Source organism: Mus musculus, chromosome 11 (assembly GCF_000001635.26).
Source record: "Mus musculus strain C57BL/6J chromosome 11, GRCm38.p6 C57BL/6J".
Lineage (NCBI taxonomy): Eukaryota > Metazoa > Chordata > Mammalia > Rodentia > Muridae > Mus > Mus musculus.
Genome location: NC_000077.6, coordinates 74,307,284 through 74,324,405, shown reverse-complemented (window position 1 = coordinate 74,324,405; position 17,122 = coordinate 74,307,284). Strand labels below are relative to the sequence as shown.

Below are 17,122 nucleotides of genomic sequence, written 5' to 3'. Positions count from 1 at the left end.
GTTTATAGGAGGGCTCCTGATCTTTATTTTTGATTAATTTTGTATCCAGACACTTTGCTGAAGGTGTTTCTCAGGTATAGGGGTTCCTTGGTAGAATTTTTGGGGTCACTTATGTATTCTATCATATCATTTGCAAATAATGATGCTTTGACTTCTTCCTTTACAATTGTACTCTCTTGATCTCTTTTAGTTGCCCTTTTGCTCTAGTTAAAACTTCAAGTAAGATATTTAATAGATATGGTTTTGTTTTGTCCTGATTTTAGTGGAATTTCTTTAAGTTTCTCTCCATTTAATTTGATGTTGGCTATTGGTTTGTTGTATATTTCTTTTATTGTGTTTAGGTATGTCCCTTGTATCTGTGATCTCTCAAAGACTTTAACATGAAGGGATGTTAAATCTTGTCAAAGGCCTTTGCAGCATCTAATTAGAGGATCATGCTTTTTTTTTTCTATTTCATTTTTTATTTATATGGTGGATTAAATCAGTGAATTTTTGTATGTTGAACCATTCCTGCACCTTTGGTATGAAGCCTACTTGATCATGGTCGATGATCTTTTTGATGTGTTATGCTTGCAGACAGATATCTAGCATGGCTATTCTCGGAGAGGCTCCACCTAGCAGCTGACTCAGACTGGTGCAGACACCCAAGGTCTTGGGGATTCATATGGAACGGTAGGAAGGATTGTGGGCCCTGAAGGGGATAGGAACTCCTCAGAAAAACTAAAAGAGTCAAATAACCTGAACTCTCAGAGACTGAACTACCAACTAAAGAGCTCCCTACATATATGTAGCTGAAGTGCTGCTTGGTCTTCATGAGGGTCCCATGAGGGAGATACTCAGGGTTGGAGGCTGAGCTGGGATAGGGACTCCTCAGTAACTGAAGGCCTCTTTATTGCTCTAGTGTCCTTCTGGAGTGGGTGCTCCAGGACTTCTTGCTTCTTGGAGGCCATGTAGGCCATGAGATCCACCACCTTGTTGCTGTAGCCATATTCATTGCCATACCAGGAAATGAGCTTTACAAAGTTGTCATTGAGAGCAATGACAATCCAGCATCCAAGGTGAATGAGTGGGAGTCACTGTTAAAGTCAAAGGAGGCAACCTGATCCTCAGTGTGGTCCAGGGCCCATTTAGTGGGCCCTCAGATGCCTGTTTCATGCAGTATTTCAGATCCAGGACTGACACATTGTGGGAAGGAACACACAAGGTCATGCCAGTGAGTTTCCTGATCAGCTCTGGGATGACCTTGCCCACAACCTTGGCAAAAACCAGTGGCTGCAGGGATGATGTTCTGGGCAGCTCCATGTCCAACACACCACAGGTTTTCAGAGTGGCCATTCACAGTCTTCTGAGTGGCAGTGATGGCATGAACTGTGGTCATGTGTCCTTCCACGATGCCATAGTTGTCATGGATGACCTTGGTCAAGGATACTAAGCAGTTGGTGGAGCAGGAAGCTTTGCTGACAATCTTCAGTGAGTTGTCATATTTTTCATGGTTTACAACCATCACAAACATGGTGGCATTGGAGAAGGGATGGAAATGATGACCCTTTTGGCTCCACCCTTCAGGTGAAGACACCAGTAGACTCTACAACATACTCAGCACCAGCATTACTCATTTGATGTTGGCAGGCCTTCACTCCTGGAAATGTTGATGGCCTTCACATTGATGACAAGCTTCCCATTTTCAGCCTTGATTGGGCCATTGAATTTGCCATAGATATCATACTGAAACATGTAGACTTTGTAGCTGAGATTAATGAAGGGGTCATTGATGGCAATGATATCCACTTTGTCAGATGATGAGGTAGCTCTGGTAACCAGGTGCCCAATACAGTCAAATCTGTTCATTCTGTTCTTCATCTTGTCTAAGGGATGAGGCCAGCACTACACTAGAAGATGAGCTATCTCTGGGACAGAAGAACAGAGAGCTGCTTTGAATAACTTTAAATGTTTACACTAGGTATTACATTTTATACGTTAAAACGCATCACATTCTACATAAAACTTTTACTAGACTATACTATTTTCATCATAATGTTTCCAGTGTGGTGTAGAAACTCCTGTTAATAAGTCTATTAAAGTAGACATTTTAAAGCCATTCTTTATTTTTAGCCATTCTTTGTGCCCTTTTCAGTAGACAATGAGAAAGGATGGACATCACACTTCTAACTATGGTATTTGATACTGATTACTGTGAAAGCTTATCCTTACTTCTATGCAATGATTTATGCTGCAGAGTGAGCCTAAGTGAAGGAATCTCAAGAGAGTGGTAGGGAACAACCCACAATAGTGGGGATATTTTCTTATTTTATTGCACCTGTACCTACAGTTCATAACTTGCCACAGACTTCAAGGGAACTCTGAATTATGGAATTTATTTTTATCTCTATTTGGGAAGGAGAAAGAGTGGATACATCTTAACACCAGAAACAAAGTCAAGCCCCATGTTATAGGGTAGAAGTTGGCTAAAAAATAGAGCTACAGTTGGACCTGAGTGACAAGGCAAGAATTGTACTGAACACCAGCCTGGTGCTCCCTCCACCCCTGGGCTCTCTTGACTGCCACCTTTCTGAAGGTACTGCTTGGATCATGACTACTACTGACCTCTTCACTCCTGTCAGGGGCCCAGAGTGCTGCCCAGCTCAAGGAAACAAAACTGTGTGATCCATCAATATCTGTGCCAACCTCTGGTGATGACTGTAGTCCAAGGGAAAGACTCAGAGGTGTGTGTTCCCAAAACAAATATAGACCATGACATGTACAGTCAGCCAAGGTTGACAACATGAAGACCCAGACAAGTCCATTAGTGGTACCAGTATGTAAGTTTGCAGAGGGCCATCTGCTGGCTAATGTGCAACCTTTAAGGGGCAACATCCCTTGAGAAAATTTACTCTTTCTTCTTCAGTATTTATCAACTGCTAACAGCTCAACAGTAATAAAAATATATGTATAATATAAAAAAGAAAATCTGGAATAAAGTTAGAAAATAGTAGACTTTTCATAATATTTAACTAAAATTATATTATCTTCTCATTATAAAGTATTCATGAATCTTTTTACTCAAAAGTGAAAAGAGTTTTGTTTTAACATCTACAAATACGTTCATAGTTTACAACTTTTATGCAATAAATAGTTAAAATTTCCTGTTTTTGGAGGGAAAATATACTTGTTCCATTCAAGTTGAAAAGTCTTTGCCATCTGATATTGACTTTACTTGTCAATATTTTCATCATTAACCCATTTCCATGACACCATTAATCAAACTTTTAAACATTTTTTTAAAACTTTTATTTTTATTCTTAAGTTTTAAACATTTTAAATTAATTAATTTGATCTAGTTAATTTACATTATGTAATTTATATATTTTATTATATATGACAAAACATGTTAATAAATAATAATAAATGAAATATAAAAAAATCCACTTTCCCCTATTCCAAAGTGCTACACAGACTTTTAGAATTATGAATCTTGAAAGATACAGTTCTCCATGAGAAAAGATTCAAAAAGGACTGTCACACATGCCTCAAAACTGAGGACAGATTCTGAAAACTGTCAGACAGTACCATCATTTCAAGAACTTCATAGATTGTACAGACATAAATATAAATGGTTCAGGTCATCCACTCAATATCACCTGGATGTAGTCAGTAACTGTGTAAACACAAGTATGAATCTGCTCTTAGCAGAATAAAGAACATTGTTTAACACAAGGTTTTTGTAACTGGAAAGAGTTTCCTCTAAAATGATGACAAACGGTAGAGTGAATACATAGACAGTTACCACCTAGTCTTTTATCACCACCATCAGTGCTCTGTGTTGTGCATAACTACATGTGCTATACTCTTCGGGGCATGGGGGCAATGTGTTTGTAATTACAATAAGGTCACAGAGGGTAAGAATCACTGTGGAAGAGAGGATGGAAAGAGTGTAAGGACCAGAGAACCTGGAGGAACTCTTCAAAATAATGTCTTCGGGACATGACACGGATGTTACACACATGAGCCTACAACATCTATAGTTGTCTGCACAAGACCATACCAGGTCCCACCCACAGTTTAAGAGCTCCTTGCAATCAGCTGCTGCAATCAGCTGCTGAGGTAGAATCAATTTTCTTTATGGAAAGCAACTGTGGAAGGTTGTCAACATCCCAGTATTCAATCAAAACACCTTGTTTTTGTGGGGAATATTAGAATCAGTAGGAGATATACACTTGTGAGCACATGTATAAATGTGTATACAAGGTGAAGAGGACATGAATTTCTTTAAAGATTTATTTATTTTAATATTTATTTATTTATTTTATGTATATGAGTATACTGTAGCTGTCTTCAGACACACCAGAAGAGGGCTTCAGATCCCATTTCAGATGGTTGTGAGCCACCATGTGGTTGATGGGAATTGAACTCAGGACCTTTGGAAGAGCAGTCAGTGCTCTTAACCACTGAGCCATCTCTCCAGCCATGCGAGAGAAAGGGGGGGGGCAGTCCAAAAAGCCTACAGCACCCGGTATTCCCAGGCAGTCTCCCATCCAAGTACTAACCAGGCCTGACCCTGCTTAGCTTCTGAGATCAGACGAGATTGTGCGCGTTCAGGGTGGTATGTCCGTAGACAGACATGAATTTGAGAGTGGAATGTGGGGGAACATTGGAGAAAGTGGATGGGGGAGGGTAGATATGAGCCAAAAATTGAAGGATGATATTCTTCAAAATCTTCATTTTCTTTTGGACAAATACAACAACTATTGCAAAAACAACAACAAGAAGGTGGACTCCAGTAAATCAAACAACCCCATTAAAAATGGGGCTCAGAGCTGAACAAAGAATTCTCACCTGGGGAATACCGAATGGCAGAGAAGCACCTGAAAAAATGTTCAACATCCTTAATCATCAGGGAAATGCAAATCAAAACAACACTGAGATTCTACTTCACTCCAGTCAGAATGGCTAAGATCAAAAACTCAGGTGACAGCAGATGCTGGCGTGGATGTGGAGAAAGGGGAACACTCCTCCATTGTTGGTGGGATTGCAAGCTTGTACAACCACTCTGGAAATCAGTCTGGCGGTTCCTCAGAAAATTGGACATAGTACTACCGGAGGATCCCACAATACCTCTCCTGGGCATATATCCAGAAGATGTCCCAACAGGTAAGAAGAATACATGCTCCACTATGTTCATAGCAGCCTTGTTTATAATAGCCACAAGCTGGAAAGAACCCAGATGCCCCTCAACAGAGGAATGGATACAGAAAATGTGGTACATTTACACAATGGAATACTACTCAGCTATTAAAAAATGAATTTATGAAATTCCTAGGCAAATGGATGGACCTGGAGGGTATCATCCTGAGTGAAGTAACCCAATCACAAAGGAACTCGCACAATATGTACTCACTGATAAGTGGATATTAGCCCAGAAACTTAGGATACCCAAGATATAAGATACAACTTGCCAAACCCATGAAATTCAAGAAGAACGAAGACCAAAGTGTGGACACTTTACCCTTTCCTAGAAATGGGAACAAAACACCCATGGAAGGAGTTACAGAGACAAAATTTGGAGCTGTGACGAAAGGATGGACCATCCAGTGATTGCCATATGCAGGGATCCATCCCATAATCAGCTTCCAAATGATGACACCATTGCATACACTAACAAGATTTTGCTGAAAGGACCCAGATATAGCTCTCTCTTGTGAGACTATGCCGGGGCCTAGCAAACACAGAAGTGGATGCTCACAGTCAGCTATTGGATGGATCACAGGGCCCCCAATGGAGGAGCTAGAGAAAGTACTCAAGGAGCTAAAGGGATCTGCAACCCTATAGGTGGAACAACATTATGAACTAACCAGTACCCCAGAGCTCTTAACTCTAGCTGCATATATATCAAAAGATGGCCTAGTCGGCCATTACTGCAAAGAGAGGCCCATTGGACTTGCAAACTTTATATGCCCCAGTACAGGGGAATGCCAGGGCCAAAAAGGGGGAGTGGGTGGGTAGGGGGTTGGGGGGGGGTGGGTATGGGGGACCTTTGGGATAGCATTGAAAATGTAAATGAGGAAAATACCTAACAATAATAAAAAAATTAAAAAAAAACACAACAACAACAACAAAAACAAAACAAGTCTTCAGCTCCAGAATAATTGTCCCTATAGAAACAGTTGTCTTGTATGCCATCTGTCATTGACTAAACCATCATTCTGGGGCACATGTTATAAAATAAATGCACAAAGAAGGCATTTATAACAAATCAAAGCCTAAAGATTCATTTTCAGCTTCTTTAGATCTAAGAAATTTGAGGAGAGGGGTCACTAAATGGAGTGTGACAAAGCACATGTGGGATTCAGAAAGAGACACCCAAGACAGACATTTCTGAAAGATCCTCAGCAGAGCAAATTGAGGACATCTTCACTTTTTCTGAAGAAGTCCCTGGGCCCAGGAAAAGGGGACTTTGCCCTTGAGAATTCTGACCAGTGCTCCCTTCATGTCTTTGTTTCGTAGGCTGTAAATGAAGGGGTTCAGCAGGGGAGTCACCACTGTATACATGACAGCAGCTGCTGTGTCCTCTACCACTGAGTTAGAGGAAGAGGATGAGGGACATAGATAAGCCCTTATCACAGTCCCAAAGAATAGGGCCACCACAGAAAGGTGGGACCCACAGGTAGAAAAGGCCTTATGCCTTCCTTGGGCAGAAGGGACCCTGAAGATGGCTGACACAATTTGGATATAAGATACAAGGATGAGCAAAAGGAGGATGAAGACAACTGCACTCCCCAGGAAGAGAAGCACAAGCTCATTGATCCGGGTTTCAGAGCAAGGGATCTTTATTAGGGGTTCCAGGTCACAGAAGAAGCCTGGAATGACCTTCTTAGAGTAGAAGGAGAACCAGAATATGAGGAAGGTGTGTGTCATGGCCACAACGGTTGTAAGGATCCAACAGACTGTCACTAAGAGTGAGCAGCGCTGGAAGCTCATGATCATCCTGTAGTGGAGAGGGTGGAAATAGCCACAAAGCGGTCATAGGCCATTGTGGCCAGGAGAAAGATGTCCATGTCTCCAAAAGTCAAGAAAAAATAGAGCTGGACCAGGCATCCTGCATAGGAGATGGTCCTGCTTTGGGTGTGGATGTTCACTAGGGCCTTGGGCACTATGGTGGAGACGAGGAGTATGTCATCACAGGACAGGCTGGCAAGGAAGAAGTACATGGGTGTGTGGAGTCGTACATCAGTGCTAATGGCCAGGACAATGAGTAGATTCCCAGCTACTGTGACCAGGTACATCCACAGAAAGACCAGGAAGAGGATGTGTTGCTGCTGTGGCTGCTCTGACAGTCCCCAGAGGAGGAACTCAAAGATGCTGGTCTGGTTTCCTCTTGCCATGAGCACCGAAGTCAATTTGGAAAGTCTTGAGTTAGCTTTCTGAGAAGTTTCGCTCTAGTCAAGTACTCAGCGAATCTTTCTCTGATCTCTGGACTAAGGACAGTGTTTGTATCATAACTGTCTGGTATATGCATAGGACATGTAATATAGCTAAAGATACTGCTAAAGATACTGCTAAAGATACTCTTTCAGAAAGTTCTGCAAGATGTAAATGATGGCCATTCAAATAGTGTCCTTGCATACATTTCTGCATTTTATCTGGCCAACATGTCTCTAGTTGTACTATAGTTTTATTTAGCTATACTCTGAAGATCAAGGAAGATTTGTTCAGTCACTTTCATGTGTCTTATAGCTACTAAATGCCAATTCTTCTCTTGGTTCAGTGCCAATAACTAACACAGTAATAATGTTTCCCCAACCAAGTTTTCAATCTCAAGAGATGGACATAACTACCTACATTGAAATCTTAGATCATTCGAATCCAGTTTGCCATACCTACACAAAGCATTCTTGGATCCATGGGCAGCACCTGTTCTGATCCACCAGTGTCACAAATACAGTATTCTGAAGAGAACAGTTCATGTTTCCCAGTCTTCTAGAAACCATGTTTCTTGTAGCTAAGAAAACTGTTTAGTGAAGACCTGTGATATCTAGACTACTCGTCAAAGCTTCAATGGAATGTGAAAAAAGATAAAAACCTCTCTTTTCTAGAATTGCAAAGCTGTAGGGGGGTGCAGCACTTGAGTTTCTAGCTCATGGAGGTGGAGGTAGAAAGATGAGCAGTTAATAGCTAGCCTCTACCACATAGTGAATTTGAGTCTATCCTGGGTTTCATGAGAGCTCATTTAAAAAATGAAAAGGAAAAAAATGCTAAATGGAATAACAAAACATGTAGATAAATATATACATTATCATTCTATTTCAATTATACCTATGAACAATCTTCAGTTCCAATTTCGTACCTAACTTACTAAACATATAATGCATAAGACAACAGAAGTAGATCCCCTTTGTACTCCATTTCCCTGGCCACAGCTCCATCTGCATCTCATGAGGCCTCCTGTGGCCAGGGCCAGCCAAGTGACTTCCCCAAGCCCCAAAGTCCTGCCTGTTGTCTCCCCAGTAACCCCAGCACCTGAGGTCTGCACTGACACCTTGGCCCTCCATCTTCTATTTCCACACATCTAACCACAGTCCCAGACACCTGCAGCCATTAGTGACCATTACGTGGGCCCCCCTCCAATCCCCTTCCTGCCACCCTCTCCGGACAAACCCAGCAGTGGAGAGTTCCTCTTTGCCCCTTCTGCACACCATTTCTAGTTCTACAACTTCACCTACATTTCTGGAGTCCTGCTGTAGCCTAGGAAAAACAGAGTCCTGCACCTATCAGGGACACCAGCTCTACCTGCATACCCTGACCCAGGGCAACTAGAAGCTACCAGGGTATACCAGCTCTGCTTGTATCTGTGGAAGCATGGTTCCACCAAGGATAAATACCTCATATTCTAGAGTAAAAAATTATTATCATAAAACTTCTAACCTCCTTCATATCGAAATGTGATTAAAATACAATTCCAATTAAATCAGTAGTCTTCATTCTTTTTTTTTTTTTCTTATAATTACTTATAAATTCTTTTTTTTTCCATTTTTTATTAGGTATTTAACTCATTTACATTTCATGCTATACCAAAAGTCCCCCATATCCACCCACCCCCACTCCCCTGCTCACCCACTCCCCCTTTTTGGCCCTGGTATTCCCCTGTACTGGGGCATATAAAGTTTGCAAGTCCAATGGGCCTCTCTTTCCAGTGATGGCCGACTAGGCCATCTTTTGATATATATGCAGCTAGAGTCAAGAGCTCCGGGGTACTGGTTAGCTCATAATGTTGTTCCACCTATAGGGTTGCAGATCCCTTTAGCTCCTTGGCTACTTTCTCTAGCTCCTCCATTGGGAGCCCTATGATCCATCCATTAGCTGACTGTGAGCATCCACTTCTGTGTTTGCTGGGCCCCGGCATAGTCTCACAAGAGACAGCTACATCTGCGTCCTTTCAATAAAATCTTGCTAGTGTATGCAATGGTGTCAGCGTTTGGATGCTGATTATGGGGTGGATCCCTGGCTATGGCAGTCTCTATATGGTCCATCCTTTCATCTCAGCTCCAAACTCCGTCTCTGTAACTCCTTCCATGGGTGTTTTGTTCCCAAATCTAAGGAGGGGCATAGTGTCCACACTTCAGTCTTCATTCTCCTTGAGTTTCATGTGTTTAGCAAATTATATCTTATATCTTGGGTATCCTAGGTTTGGGGCTAATATCCACTTATCAGTGAATACATATTGTGTGAGTTTCTTTGTGAATGTGTTACCTCACTCAGGATGATGCCCTCCAGGTCGATCCATTTGGCTAGGAATTTCATAAATTCATTCTTTTTAATAGCTGAGTAGTACTCCATTGTGTAGATGTACCACATTTTCTGTATCCATTCCTCTGTTGAGGGGCATCTAGGTTCTTTCCAGCTTCTGGCTATTATAAATAAGGCTGCTATGAACATAGTGGAGCATGTGTCCTTCTTACCTGTTGGGGCATCTTCTGGATATATGCCCAGGAGAGGTATTGCTGGATCCTCCGGTAGTACTATGTCCAGTTTTCTGAGGAACCGCCAGACTGATTTCCAGAGTGGTTGTACAAGCCTGCACTCCCACCAAAAATGGAGGAGTATTCCTCTTTCTCCACATCCTCGCCAGCATCTGCTGTCACCTGAATTTTTGATCTTAGCCATTCTGACTGGTGTGAGGTGGAATCTCAGGGTTGTTTTGATTTGCATTTCCCTGATGATTAAGGATGTTGAACATTTTTTCAAGTGCTTCTCTGCCATTCGGTATTCCTCAGGTGAGAATTCTTTGTTCAGTTCTGAGCCCCATTTTTTAATGGGGTTATTTGATTTTCTGAAGTCCACCTTCTTGAGTTCTTTATATATGTTGGATATTAGTCCCCTATCTGATTTAGGATAGGTAAAGATCCTTTCCCAATCTGTTGGTGGTCTTTTTGTCTTATTGACGGTGTCTTTTGCCTTGCAGAAACTTTGGAGTTTCATTAGGTCCCATTTGTCGATTCTCGATCTTACAGCACAAGCCATTGCTGTTCTGTTCAGGAATTTTTCCCCTGTGCCCATATCTTCAAGGCTTTTCCCCACTTTCTCCTCTATAAGTTTCAGTGTCTCTGGTTTTATGTGAAGTTCCTTGATCCACTTAGATTTGACCTTAGTACAAGGAGATAAGTATGGATCGATTCGCATTCTTCTACACGATAACAACCAGTTGTGCCAGCACCAATTGTTGAAAATGCTGTCTTTCTTCCACTGGATGGTTTTAGCTCCCTTGTTGAAGATCAAGTGACCATAGGTGTGTGGGTTCATTTCTGGATCTTCAATTCTATTCCATTGGTCTACTTGTCTGTCTCTATACCAGTACCATGCAGTTTTTATCACAATTGCTCTGTAGTAAAGCTTTAGGTCTGGCATGGTGATTCCGCCAGAAGTTCTTTTATCCTTGAGAAGACTTTTTGCTATCCTAGGTTTTTTGTTATTCCAGACAAATTTGCAAATTGCTCCTTCCAATTCGTTGAAGAATTGAGTTGGAATTTTGATGGGGATTGCATTGAATCTGTAGATTGCTTTTGGCAAGATAGCCATTTTTACAATGTTGATCCTGCCAATCCATGAGCATGGGAGATCTTTCCATCTTCTGAGATCTTCTTTTTTTTTTTTTTTTTTCCATTTTTTATTAGGTATTTAGCTCATTTACATTTCCAATGCTATACCAAAAGTCCCCCTTACCCACCCACCCCCACTCCCCTACCCACCCACTCCCCCCCTTTGGCCCTGGCGTTCCCCTGTACCGGGGCACACAAAGTCTGCGTGTCCAATGGGCCTCTCTTTCCAGTGATGGCCGACTAGGCCATCTTTTGATACATATGCAGCTAGAGTCAAGAGCTCAGGGGTACTGGTTAGTTCATAATGTTTTTCCACCTATAGGGTTGAAGATCCCTTTAGCTCCTTGGATACTTTCTCTAGCTCCTCCATTGGGAGCCCTGTGATCCATCCATTAGCTGACTGTGAGCATCCACTTCTGTGTTTGCTAGGCCCCGGGATAGTCTCACAAGAGACAGCTACATCTGGGTCCTTTCGATAAAATCTTGCTAGTATATGCAATGGTGTCAGCGTTTGGATGCTGATTATGGGGTGGATCCCTGGATATGGCAGTCTCTACATGGTCCATCCTTTCATCTCAGCTCCAAACTTTGTTTCTGTAACTCCTTCCATGGGTGTTTTGTTCCCACTTCTAAGGAGGGGCATAGTGTCCACACTTCAGTCTTCATTTTTCTTGAGTTTCATGTGTTTAGGAAATTGTATCTTATATCGTGGGTATCCTAGGTTTTGGGCTAGTATCCACTTATCAGTGAGTACATATTGTGTGAGTTCCTTTGTGATTGTGTTACCTCACTCAGGATGATGCTCTCCAGGTCCATCCATTTGGCTAGGAATTTCATAAATTCATTCTTTTTAATAGCTGAGTAGTACTCCATTGTGTAGATGTACCACATTTTCTGTATCCATTCCTCTGTTGAGGGGCATCTGGGTTCTTTCCAGTTTCTGGCTATTATAAATAAGGCTGCTATGAACATAGTGGAGCATGTGTCCTTCTTACCAGTTGGGGCTTCTTCTGGATATATGCCCAGGAGAGGTATTGCTGGATCCTCCGGTAGTACTATGTCCAATTTTCTGAGGAACCGCCAGACTGATTTCCAGAGTGGTTGTACAAGCCTGCAATCCCACCAACAATGGAGGAGTGTTCCTCTTTCTCCACATCCTCGCCAGCATCTGCTGTCACCTGAATTTTTGATCTTAGCCATTCTCACTGGTGTGAGGTGGAATCTCAGGGTTGTTTTGATTTGCATTTCCCTGATGATTAAGGATGTTGAACATTTTTTCAGGTGCTTCTCTGCCATTCGGTATTCCTCAGGTGAGAATTCTTTGTTCAGTTCTGAGCCCCATTTTTTAAGGGGGTTATTTGATTTTCTGAGGTCCACCTTCTTGAGTTCTTTATATATGTTGGATATTAGTCCCCTATCTGATTTAGGATAGGTAAAGATCCTTTCCCAGTCTGTTGGTGGTCTTTTTGTCTTATAGACAGTGTCTTTTGCCTTGCAGAAACTTTGGAGTTTCATTAGGTCCCATTTGTCAATTCTCGATCTTACAGCACAAGCCATTGCTGTTCTGTTCAGGAATTTTTCCCCTGTGCCCATATCTTCAAGGCTTTTCCCCACTTTCTCCTCTATAAGTTTCAGTGTCTCTGGTTTTATGTGAAGTTCCTTGATCCACTTAGATTTGACCTTAGTACAAGGAGATAAGTATGGATCGATTCGCATTCTTCTACATGATAACAACCAGTTGTGCCAGCACCAATTGTTGAAAATGCTGTCTTTCTTCCACTGGATGGTTTTGGCTCCCTTGTCGAAGATCAAGTGACCATAGGTGTGTGGGTTCATTTCTGGGTCTTCAATTCTATTCCATTGGTCCACTTGTCTGTCTCTATACCAGTACCATGCAGTTTTTATCACAATTGCTCTGTAGTAAAGCTTTAGGTCAGGCATGGTGATTCCACCAGAGGTTCTTTTATCCTTGAGAAGAGTTTTTGCTATCCTCGGTTTTTTGTTATTCCAGATGAATTTGCAAATTGCTCCTTCTAATTCGTTGAAGAATTGAGTTGGAATTTTAATGGGGATTGCATTGAATCTGTAGATTGCTTTTGGCAAGATAGCCATTTTTACAATGTTGGTCCTGCCAATCCATGAGCATGGGAGATCTTTCCATCTTCTGAGATCTTCTTTAATTTCTTTCTTCAGGGACTTGAAGTTTTTATCATACAGATCTTTCACTTCCTTCGTTAGAGTCACGCCGAGATATTTTATATTATTTGTGGCTATTGAGAAGGGTGTTGTTTCCCTAATTTCTTTCTCAGCCTGTTTATTCTTTGTGTAGAGAAAGGCCATTGACTTGTTTGAGTTAATTTTATATCCAGCTACTTCACCGAAGCTGTTTATCAGGTTTAGGAGTTCTCTGTTGGAATTTTTAGGGTCACTTATATATACTATCATATCATCTGCAAAAAGTGATATTTTGACTTCCTCTTTTCCAATTTGTATCCCCTTGATCTCCTTTTGTTGTCGAATTGCTCTGGCTAATACTTCAAGTACTATGTTGAAAAGGTAGGGAGAAAGTGGGCAGCCTTGTCTAGTCCCTGATTTTAGTGGGATTGCTTCCAGCTTCTCTCCATTTACTTTGATGTTGGCTACTGGTTTGCTGTAGATTGCTTTTATCATGTTTAGGTATTGGCCTTGAATTCCTGATCTTTCCAGAACTTTTATCATGAATGGGTGTTGGATCTTGTCAAATGCTTTTTCTGCATCTAACGAGATGATCATGTGGTTTTTGTCTTTGAGTTTGTTTATATAATGGATTACATTGATGGATTTTCGTATATTAAACCATCCCTGCATCCCTGGAATAAAACCTACTTGGTCAGGATGGATGATTGCTTTAATGTGTTCTTGGATTCGGTTAGCGAGAATTTTATTAAGGATTTTTGCATCGATGTTCATAAGAGAAATTGGTCTGAAGTTCTCTATCTTTGTTGGATCTTTCTGTGGTTTAGGTATCAGAGTAATAGTGGCTTCATAAAATGAGTTGGGTAGAATACCTTCTACTTCTATCTTGTGAAAAAGTTTGTGCAGAACTGGAGTTAGATCTTCTTTGAAGGTCTCATAGAACTCTGCACTAAACCCGTCTGGTCCTGGGCTTTTTTTGGCTGGGAGACTATTAATAACTGCTTCTATTTCTTTAGGGGATATGGGACTGTTTAGAAGGTCAACTTGATCCTGATTCAACTTTGGTACCTGGTATCTGTCCAGAAATTTGTCCATTTCGTCCAGGTTTTCCAGTTTTGTTGAGTATAGCCTTTTGTAGAAGGATCTGATGGTGTTTTGGATTTCTTCAGGATCTGTTGTTATGTCTCCCTTTTCATTTCTGATTTTGTTAATTAGGATTTTGTCCCTGTGCCCTTTAGTGAGTCTAGCTAAGGGTTTATCTATCTTGTTGATTTTCTCAAAGAACCAACTCCTCGTTTGGTTAATTCTTTGAATAGTTCTTCTTGTTTCCACTTGGTTGATTTCACCCCTGAGTTTGATTATTTCCTGCCGTCTACTCCTCTTGGGTGAATTTGCTTCCTTTTTTTCTAGAGCTTTTAGATGTGTTGTCAAGCTGCTAGTATGTGCTCTCTCCCGTTTTTTCTTGAAGGCACTCATAGCTATGAGTTTCCCTCTTAGAAATGCTTTCATTGTGTCCCAAAGGTTTGGGTACGTTGTGGCTTCATTTTCATTAAACTCTAAAAAGTCTTTAATTTCTTTCTTTATTCCTTCCTTGACCAAGGTATCATTTAGAAGAGTGTTGTTCAGTTTCCATGTGAATGTTGGCTTTCTGTTATTTATTTTGTTATTGAAGATCAGCCTTAGTGCATGGTGATCTGATAGGATACATGGGACAATTTCAATATTTTTGAATCTGTTGAGGCCTGATTTGTGACCTATTATGTGGTCAATTTTGGAGAAGGTACCATGAGGTGCTGAGAAGAAGGTATATCCTTTTGTTTTAGGGTAAAATGTTCTGTAGATATCTGTCAGATCCATTTGTTTCATCACTTCTGTTAGTTTCAGTGTGTCCCTGTTTAGTTTCTGTTTCCATGATCTGTCCATTGGTGAAAGTGGTGTGTTGAAGTCTCCCACTATTATTGTGTGAGGCGCAATGTGTGCTTTGAGCTTTACTAAAGTTTCTTTAGTGAATGTGGCTGCTCTTGTATTTGGAGCATAGATATTCAGAATTGAGAGTTCCTCTTGGAGGATTTTACCTTTGATGAGAATGAAGTGTCCCTCCTTGTCTTTTTTGATGACTTTGGGTTGGAAGTCAATCTTATCAGATATTAGGATGGCTACTCCTGCTTGTTTCTTCATACCATTTGCTTGGAAAATTGTTTTCCAGCCTTTCATTCTGAGGTAGTGTCTATCTTTTTCTCTGAGATGAGTTTCCTGTAAGCAGCAAAATGTTGGGTCTTGTTTGTGTAGCCAGTTTGTTAGTCTATGTCTTTTTATTGGCGAGTTGAGACCATTGATGTTAAGAGATATTAAGGAAAAGTAATTGTTGCTTCCTGTTATTTTAGTTGTTAAAGGTGGCATTCTGTTCTTGTGGCTGTCTTCTTTTAGGTTTGTTGAGGGATTACCTTCTTGTTTTTTCTAGGGCGTTGTTCCCGTTCTTGTATTGGTTTTTTTCTGTTATTATCCTTTGAAGGGCTGGATTCGTGGAGAGATAATGCGTGAATTTGGTTTTGTCGTGGAATACTTTGGTTTCTCCCTCTATGATAATTGAGAGTTTGGCTGGGTATAGTAGCCTGGGCTGCAGTTTGTGTTCTCTTAGTGTCTGTATAACATCTGTCCAGGCTCTTCTGGCTTTCATAGTCTCTGGTGAAAAATCTGGTGTAATTCTGATAGGCTTGCCTTTATATGTTACTTGACCTTTTTCCCTTACTGCTTTTAGTATTCTATCTTTATTTAGTGCATTTGATGTTCTGATTATTATGTGTCGGGAGGAATTTCTTTTCTGGTCCAGTCTATTTGGAGTTCTGTAGGCTTCTTGTATGTTCATATGCATCTCATTCTTTAGATTTGGGAAGTTTTCTTCAATAATTTTGTTGAAGATGTTTGCTGGACCTTTGAGTTGAAAATCTTCATTCTCATCCACTCCTATTATCCGTACGTTTGGTCTTCTTATTGTGTCCTGGATTTCCTGGATATTTTGAGTTAGGATCTTTTTGCATTTTCCATTTTCTTTGATTGTTGTGCCGATGTTCTCTATGGAATCTTCTGCACCTGAGATTCTCTCTTCCATCTCTTGTATTCTGTTGCTGATGCTCAAATCTATGGTTCCAGATTTCTTTCCTAGGGTTTCTATCTCTAGTGTTGCCTCGCTTTGAGTTTTCTTTATTGTGTCTACTTCCCTTTTTAGGTCTAGTATGGTTTTGTTCATTTCCATCACCTGTTTGTATGTTTTTTCCTCTTTTTCTGTAAGGACTTCTACCTGTTTGATTGTGTTTTCCTGTTTTTCTTTAAGGACTTGTAACTCTTTAGCAGTGTTCTCCTGTATTTCTTTAAGTGATTTATTAAAGTCCTTCTTGATGTCCTCTACCATCATCATGAGATATGCTTTTAAATCTAGGTCTAGGTTCTCAGGTGTGTTGGGGTTCCCTGGACTGGGCGAAGTGGGTGTGCTGGGTTCTGGTGATGGTGAGTGGTCTTGGTTCCTGTTAGTAAGATTCCTCCGTTTACCTTTCGCCATCTGGTAATCTCTGGAGTTAGTAGTTATAGTTGACTCTGTTTAGAGATTGTTCTTCTGGTGATTCTGTTACCGTCTATCAGCAGACCTGGGAGACAGATTCTCTCCTCTGAGTTTCAGTGCTCAGAGCACTCTCTGCTGGCAAGCTCTCTTACAGGGAAGGTGCGCAGATATCTTGTATTTGGACCTCCTCCTGGCCGAAGAAGAAGGCCCAAAACAGGACCTTTCTCAGACACTGTGTTGCTTTGGCAGTTCCCAGGTGGTACAGACTCTCACCTAAGCAGACTAAATTCCTAAGTTCCTT

The 17,122-nt window shown here is 41.1% G+C and overlaps 3 pseudogenes; all 3 read right to left on the bottom strand.

Moving 5' to 3' along the window:
- Gm12332 (predicted gene 12332) lies at positions 825-1,878 on the bottom strand (annotated as a pseudogene).
- Positions 4,496-4,614, bottom strand: n-R5s71 (annotated as a pseudogene).
- Positions 6,409-7,379, bottom strand: Olfr409-ps1 (olfactory receptor 409, pseudogene 1; annotated as a pseudogene).